Genomic DNA, 9,358 nt, shown 5'->3' on the forward strand with positions numbered 1-9,358 from the left:
GCACAGTCAAGACTCGCACATCAGACACAAAGTGTCCGTCATACTGGGTCCGGTGTGAGATTAAATGGCAAAAATGTACATTCAACGCCATGTGCCACGCATAGAAGTGTCATAAGTACGCACAGAGCCCACAATGGCAAGCAAACACAAGTCACTGACTGTGACCTTGGGAGGTCCCTGTCCAATAATAGCGAGAGGCCACGAATTGGAAAGTGTAACAGGAGAATATGAATTAAAAGTGCGAACCTTCTCATTCGACTTCCTGCATCCTCTTCCGCTTCTCTGTTGAATATTCTTCTACATGATTGCTTATTTATGCCAGCCAAAAAGAGTGATTTGCCAAGGTGGTTCATATTCCACTTGGATTTACAGTGCATCATGGCTTTCTTTTTCCTTTCCTCCTTTGGTGTACTCTTTTGCTTAAATCCTCTGATTTGAATCACGTTAGATCTATCTAATTTCCGAACCGCATATGTCACCTTCATCGTTATACAGTGATTTCTTGAAGCTCTTTTGTAAATGCCTAAAACGTGTCTTCTCTACTTTAGTCGAGTCACTAAAAGACTTGTGCATAAAACCAACACCTTATCCCCCGACACTGGCTTGAACAGAGATCTTCCTTTCACAAGTCATCCCTAATTCACGTCAGAATCCGACGAGTACAACGAAGTTTGAGACAGAACCTATCGGCACTTGGGAACTGAGATACTATTCATAGCATTTCCGTTGGTCACCCAGCTTGACTGTATGATAAAAAGGGTCACGCATTGTTAACTGTGGGATCATTTGAAATTAGCCTGTTGACAACGCGAGACCTGATTGAATCCGAACCGGATCTCATGTTTGTGATACCCCTGAAACAAGTGTACTCTTTAACTCGGGATGATATTTAAGATATCGGAGTTTAGCTATTGACATACCACTACTTATAGAATCGACAGTGTTTGGTTGATTTCATAGGCAGTCACATGTCATGAACAAAACTGCTTGTCCTCAAACTAGACATGCAGGATAAGAAATGACAAACTGCATATTCCGGTGATATACATTAATAAGTCAAGTACACTATCAACATGTCGGTACGAAGTAGAGAGGATATCTCTTAATTTTCTCGGAGTCTAGCTTTTATTCAGATTGGTCTTCGTCGTCTTTGTATAGCAGTATTTTCAACCGATATCTCGAACATCGTGCCAACTGAAACATGAGGCGGCCTGTGTGCAGCACTTTCAGTTGTAGAATATCATAAACGAGAGATTCAGTTGAGTCTATCATGAAAACCAAATTGATTTGCAAATGAGTGTATTTCACATAAACAGTGCAATTTGGGTTCAAGTAGATCATAAGGTTGGCGGAAACTCGGGGACTGCGCCTACCTGATGAGCCCCACGACAGCCCCGATCGTGGGCTGTCGAAGAGTTTTCAGCAACCTTGTGAGTAGTTTCCTTTATGAAACCATCAAACGTTTTGTGGAAGTCTGAAATGGGCTTGTCGACACCACTCCTGAACGAGCAGTACACGAAACAAACACTATAACAACGAATTTAATGAGCAGCATCTATTAAAAAGATTATTCTTCCAATAAAACCTGTCCTTAATCTTTTGCCGTTATGAACGATAGTTGAACTTTCTCAGGCTTACGAAGCTCACAAACAGTGCACTCCTCTATGTGTGCCTTGGTGCGTTACGATGTTTGACTTGCGGTCATATAAGTTGGGCTCATCAACATCATCAATAGCACTACATCAGTAAACAGTGATGCCTCTATCCAGGTTCCAAGGCAGAAACCCAATTAATCCAGGTCCGTTGACCCGGCTAATCGAGCGGTTGAACTACGCTGTCCGATCCAGTGTTTCTTGAATATCGGATTCAGTTACTGCTGCACAGGAAGCGTGCGATTTGGCGATACATGATCCTATCGGAGTCACAAATGTAAGCCTATTCACTCGAACATTGCGTTCACAACGAGGGGAATAAAATTTACAGGCTGATTTTTATAGCTTGAGCCCACATTAGTTGGCATTTTTTGGAAAACATAAGGTACGATGAGGTAATTCTCGAAGTTGCTAGTCAACATTGCTAATCTAGGTTCAGCTCGAACACGAATGTCCAAAGGTAAAGTGCTTTGGTAGATTGACTGTCGAAGTGAAATGATACTTTGTCAGAAAATACGGTGGATAAAAGTATACGCTCACTGGTATACCAATGGGTCATACATAGTTTGTTTCAGTCATATGTTCAGTAAAAGATGCCCTGTCAGTTGTCTGAGGTCTACGCCCAACAACATCGAATTCACAGCATTTTTATATGGAAGCCCCATAAGCTTATATCTTTATTCAAACAACGGGATAGAATGCAAAGCCAGCAAGATCCTTGAAATTTGCCTGATCCATCACACATATTATCAGAAACCTTGCGGACACTAAAGACGTTTACTGTATCGTGAAAGCATCCCCATATACCATTCAACGCATACGTTGGTGCTGATCGTTCGGTTAGGCCGCTTGATTTCAGCCTAAACTGATTACCTCAACGTTGCGAAAAATAGTGATCAGGATGCCAGATGGCAAATAATCACTCTTCAGCACCGGATAGTTGTGCCGAGCTTGACAGTCTTGCGCATAATCATCCCGCTTTTTCTGTTCATATTTGGAAATCTCTCAAGTAAACCGTATTCGACATCACTTTCTATAGCCTCACTTTAGTGCACCTTGGATGACTGCTCATAACAGCCATAGTAAGTAGTTTTCGTCGCGCAAGATATTCGTGGCACTCACAAAGAGTAGAATTATCTACACACATGTTTAATCAAGCTATAAGACATGTTTAGAGAAACATCGAACTTTCGAAGGTCTATAGAAATGTTCCAAAAATTTGCTATGGCAAAGCCAGAATCTCATTGAACACAATATTTCAGAATGTTAAATATGTCTATCATCATATTGGCCACTAAACTGGAAATGTTTGACTTTTAATTGCGTGAGTGATCAGAGACACAGGAGCCGGTGCGGCTAATGCTCGTTCGGGTTTGTGAAAATGTCTTAACCGGAAGCTGTTTTGAGCGATGACTGTACACCCTGTGTACTCCGTTCCTCCGAACACGATTACTGCAGTTTATGCACGGTATTTATCCCATGTTTCGATGACACTCTTTTGCACATCATTTCCTTGAAAGAACATACAGCTCGTCAGGGAGTCCAAGACCGGTCTTGATAGTGATCGACCTGGGAGGTGAAATTAAAGTTGACAGGAAAAACCGTGGTTGCACGCTGGCTTTCAAATAAACCATGGTTGTATAGCAGCGAAGCATCAGTGTTGAACATTGATGTTGTGCCTTCTAAGATGATAATAATGACTTGTCTGTGGTTCGTCATCTAAAAGCCTACAACTTTTTGCACTCATTTTCGTTTATGGTACGCAGTTCATCAACAATGTCCACGATAACCAGTGACTTTAATGCTAAGTTCCCAATATCCAAAGCGAGAGGAACAGGGAACGAGATTCATGTGCATGCGAAAAGTATCCACATTGTAAAGTAAATTGTAAATTTATGCTCCTGAACAAGCGCAAAGCAGAAAAGTGAAGTTTGCAGAAGTGAATCGAAGAAGACGTCAACTCAGTTGCGTGCAATACGTACTCATGGCAATGAGGCCCAAAGGTCACTCAACACCATGTTAAAACTTACTTTGCAGTCTGAAGCAGGCTGAGTGAAGTTATGTACTGTAAACGGATTCGGTGTACTCACACCTCACCATGCCACTTTTTTATTTTCCAGTATCCCTCGCTCGGTGATTTTTCACGATACTTGACCAACTCGACCAACCTGTGTGCGCTGTGCTCGAAAAGTTCACGAACACAGGGACATGCAGCAGCTGACCCAATTCGACAAAGGTTGGGTTGAATTTCTTGATGATATATTCTTTGTATAATGCGTGGGTTAGTGTCTCGGTTCAGTCGGATCGGTTCGTGTAGATATTCATCACAGTCAGTGTCAGTCCTGGTCGTAAAGTTGCATATACACGAAGTGTTAGCTTTTGGACACTGATGTTCAATATACTCTGGCTTGTAGTGCAGGAGATGACATTGAGAATTCTCGTGGTGTTTAGGTCCAGACGATTTGATCTGATCTGCACAGTTTCCTTCACAGTCTGGGTGATGGAGTACATAAATATAGCACCGTGAGCTGGAATCGGTGGTACAGTCCCGTGAAATAAGGTGTCGATTTTGGCAGCAAGCCATTAAAGACAACTAAAGGCATGCTTGCTGAGCAACCCTAGCAGTAATGCCTTCTGTACCTTTCTTGTCCGCCACTCACTTATCCCACGAGGCTGTAGACAATCGCTGCAGGACGTTTCGTTATGAATACAAACAGACAAATTAGCATCGATCGCAACTGCCCTAAACTGCTGACCACATCAGGCACACCCGTCATGTGATATATTCAAACGAGTGTGAATGTACCGTCTGGATGCTCAGCGTATGTACAATTAAGTAGGTCAACTGTTCTCGGAGATCCAGTCAGTGGCCTACTCTATCCGAAGGATGTTAGAAGACGTGTCCGTGAACCGTTCTTGTCATTCTAGTTGATTCCGCCGACAGCTGGCATGTGAAGAAGACCGAAATTAGAGAAAACGTGTGGCTGTGTGCTTTTTAGAATGGAGAATATTCACTGTAAGGTGAAGAGTGCTAATAGAGTAATTAGCAGGAACAAACGGTGTTTGAAAAAGTACATGTTTCGAGGGATGATGTGTAAACAAGATGTTTTGTCAAATACTGTGACGCGACATGGTGTGATGTATCAGAGCGTGTGTAGTTCAGATACTACTACACTAGCTGTAAATCACCGCATACAATTCTGCAAAATATATGAGTCACGAATCTGAACAAACTAGGCGATTTGTTTGCACCTTCTAGACGGCTGGCTAGTGTCTTGTAAGTTACGCGTCTGCACGGACCCTCAGAGGCTGTCAAACAACATGAACATCCCACTGAACACTTGGACAATGTAAGAGCGGGAAAGCGACACATCTGTATTCAATCGCAACTATTGCTGTTAATATATGTGTAACTCTTACCCAAAAATTGCACAACAGGAAACCGGCTTACAAAACTGTGCTTGACATTCATTAGATTGACTCTCGAAATGGCATGTTCCCAGCATGAATTAAACGGATAAATCGGTGGACATTGAATGACAGACATCCTTACGAATTCCTTGGTTTGACTTGCGGATGGTCCCCATAGGTCCAACGAATTACCAGGGCAGATGAAGTGTTATGGATCTAAAGAAGTTTTACTTTAAGATAGCTTAGTAGTTTAGACGCAAAACTACTGACAAGACATCCGTAGTTCAAACCCAGCCTGAGCATATCAACTGCTCCTGACAGTGTCTCGGCCTTTACGCAGTTAGACACCAAAAGGGTGATACAGCCTAACGATTTTTTAAACTCTTAATCCATTAGTCACTGCTTATCAGTACCTCCAAACGTTCATACTTAAGTCGTCTTGAGGAATCCAGTATACGGGCAAAGTTTAAACGGGTCGACGAATTCCAAAAGTACAGAATAGTGAAATAGACAATCCTTTGTATATTTCTGAGTACGCTAGGAACCTTCATAACCAAGGAGATTAAACCTTTTTGTACATGCATGAAATCAGTTGAACGAGGTCAGAGAGAATGGGATAATTCAAGTCCAATTTTGACATGGTCTTAGTCTCCATATGGTTGAGTGACTCTGAATCAACCGAATCCCACTTACAAGAGAAATTGTATATAAAGGAATGATCTCCTTCATCGCAAAAGGCACAATCCAATGTGTCAGTCGGCGTTGGAAAATAGGACCAAGACAGAGCCATCTCCTCCAAATTCGTAAAATGGGCCACGATCTCGACAGAGGCAAACCGACTGGCACTAGCAGTAAGTAGTAGCATTATTTTCAGTTGGACAGGATGCACTACTGAATATGTCGACTGTTATAATTTTACGGCTACTGATGAGATAAGAGAGAGCACGGAGATAAACGGATCGTTCTAGGCCAAACAAAGTCAATTTGGCCATTAGCTGTAGGTATTCTCTAAGGAGAATCAACTGGATGGAGTATCCATCCTTCCTGCTTGCAAATCTGAATAACCGTATTTGTCTTCAAGAATAAGCACCAGAATGGCACCAGCTTTTGCCAAGAAACCGGAATCGCATGTAGACTGTCAAGCTTGACAGTTGGTAGTTGCAAAAGTTTGGCGGGATTTGGTAGGATACGCTTACGGTACTGTCAGTGGACATCGGAATAAACCAAAGATAAAAATGAAAGATAGGTTACGCTCTCCCGTTTGTTAAAACAGGATATGTGATTCTACAGTTTCCCTCTGTGGTTCTCACTGGATTCTAATTGGATTTAAACAATGACTCATTCGTAATGAACTAGATCAGGTGGTTTGAAGACCAGTAAACATGTTCACTAAGCTGACTGATTAACAACACCCTGTATCAGACTGGTCAACTAATGACGGCTTGGCGAGTGCAACCAAAATTTTATAAATGGTATTGTGACCTAAAACTTACTTTTGTAACTAAAGTTGCTGCTAAAAAGTACGGAGCACCACGGGTGACTGTTTATGGCCTTTTTGTCAAGCAGAGAATTCGGAAGCTCAGTGATTTTGTCTCCCTTGGACCGTACTGCATAGATAATTGATCAGTGAAGCTAGATTTCGGAGAGACCCTTTAGGGCGAATTCGGAAATTATCCTGTTGTTAACGCCTTATTACAATTGGGACTGCAACCTCTGGTTACTTATGTGACATTCCCATGGGCTCAGTATTTCGTTCTTTAGGGGATATCCTTTTCTACCGATTGTCTACCAGACCCTTCTGAAACGATGACTTCTCAGTCAGCTCCAAACCTTTTCCAATTGATTGAAGACATCCTCTTCTCCTTGCATAGAACAAACTAGGCGGTTAACTACAGTCGACGTGGTTGATCAAACAGCTATTCCTTGGCACCATAGAGTAGCTCTTATCGAAATACAATTAGTTGTAAATTACTGTTGTGATTGGAAGACTCAACTAAGTGTTGTGTTCGTTGGCAAATGTACCATGATATCTGGAAAATCACATCAGTTGAAACAATAAGTCGATCTCCAAATAACACATTCATTTGAAAAATATCATAAATGAGAGCTTCATTTGGGATTCAGTTTAATCTACCTTCAAAACCAAATTAGTTATAGGAGGAGTATACTTCACAAATTGCGTACAGTTTGGACTCGAGGAGAATTCTGGGACTGTGCCTGTCTGATGGGCCCCCAAAACGTCAAAACCGATCGTGGAGTGTTGGCCTAATGAATACTGTTTTCACTTAAGGGAATTCAGTATTATAATGTGACAAACACTAAGTTAGAAGTAAACTCGTTATTTACGGGAGGAAGCAGAATTTATCGTTTACGATATTTCCCATATGAATACGTTACATAAAATTTGCTCCGTGTTTCAGCTAGAGCGAAATCCAAACATCGGATTGTCTTTTCACACTATGGTCGATGAGGTCTCTGGGAAGTCCATAATGCGGTGTTCAAGTAGAACAGGCCTAAGACACTAGGTCTACCTGATGATCGCAAAGAAAGGTTGAACGTTTGGTGACTGTTTCGGATTTCATCGACCTAAAGAATAATATCGAATTTACTGTTGCCTTTAGTAACCGATGAAAAGTTACTATAACTTACCTGTGGAAAAATCTCAAACAAATTTGCTCAAAAAATCAGATTTCAAACACTGGACGTTATTAGCTTACTCATATCTTATGTGTAACGTAACTTACGAAGCTAAAAGACTTCGATACACTTAACCTTTTCTCAGCTAGAGCCGTCAGTATTCTTTGCACCACTAATTCTGCTGAAGAACCTCACGAATGATTTTCACTGGAATCTCATTTCACATCAAGTAATGTGCAAACTACTTGGTTCACCGCCAGTGATTGAGAAGAACTGTGAAATTTCTAATGTATTAGGCGAAGAATGCACTAAAACAAGGTTCTAAAAGTCCCTCTCACTCCGGGCCATATTCGGCCCACATATCCAACTCGTAAGTGATACGACAGCAACTCCCTGTTTTTAAGTCACGCGCATTACAGGTAACAGGTAAGAAACGACCTTCTCTTCGAAACTTAAGCACAGTTGCCCTGACAGCTGTCACTAACGGACACCCAACGACGAGGTTTGACACTAAAGCTGATGGCAGGACAGCTACAGTGGGTCAGAATATTCACTTCCATCCCTAAACTGTGCATGAACCAGCCTGTTAGTTCCCCATCAGCAGTCATTTTTCACTTCGGTTTGTTCGGTGTCTGCTGCTTTGCTTGGAGAAAATAGTGATCTACCATGTAGTCAAACCTAAGCGGTGGCATTTTAGATAATGACTGAAAAATCGTTCCGTTTTTGGAGTTAAGGCTCATTGGGTTCTTGGGATTTTTGCTTATTGGAAATATTATGTTGTGGATTTTTCGTGGTTCGGTAGAATCAGTTCCCACGAGGGGGCTCATGGAATTCTGGAAACCTGCCTATTAGGGGATCAGTGTGCATGAACGACAAATGAGTGCCTGGTACTGATGCGCATAATCGACTACCAGAGTTCGGATGAGGGCACAGTCAACTGTGACCACCACAAGCTCATCTCCTAGAATAGTGAAAAGGGGTCCTTCTGTTAATTATCGTTTGGCAGTATTTTCCATATTAAACATGGAGGCAATCTGCAAAGCCGATTTTTTAAGTGCAGTGATAGGAGTTACTATGCCTCAGAGGGTCACTCTTTTCCTTGAGGATACGTCAAAATGGGGGTGAGACGAAATTGAAGTGCAAATTCGATACAAGGAGAAACCTGTCGTCTTCTAGAAGACCCAAAATAGGTATAGTAACGTCGAATTTGGGTCTGTCCCCACTATAATCGGACCACTTACATTTATAATCATCATCATCACTATCAGCTGTAAGAACCACGTACCTATCGTACAGTGGTTGTAGCTACCGGAGTTTTGTTCACCGATGAGTTGGAGAGGTGGGGTAGATAGCTGCGCATTGGACGCGAGAGCTGAGTAGTTGGTGCGTGAACACAGCACTGTGAGTGGACTGTTAAGCGCGGGAATTGGGAAGAGAGCTATGCGTTGAAGGCTCGAAGACGCTAGAAATGACTGTCAATGATCGTTATTATGGTAAGGGAATCAAGTTCATCATCATCATCAACGACAGCATGACATCAGTGCTCAACACCAATGCTTCACTGCCGTACAACCATGACTTATTTGAAAGCCTTATTGTAAAGAAAAGAATAAAGGTGGATGGGGGAGGGACTTAGTGCTAGCTTAACACAATCATTC

This window comes from Opisthorchis viverrini, assembly GCF_000715545.1.
Source record: "Opisthorchis viverrini unplaced genomic scaffold opera_v5_133, whole genome shotgun sequence".
In the NCBI taxonomy this organism is placed as follows: Eukaryota; Metazoa; Platyhelminthes; class Trematoda; order Opisthorchiida; family Opisthorchiidae; genus Opisthorchis; species Opisthorchis viverrini.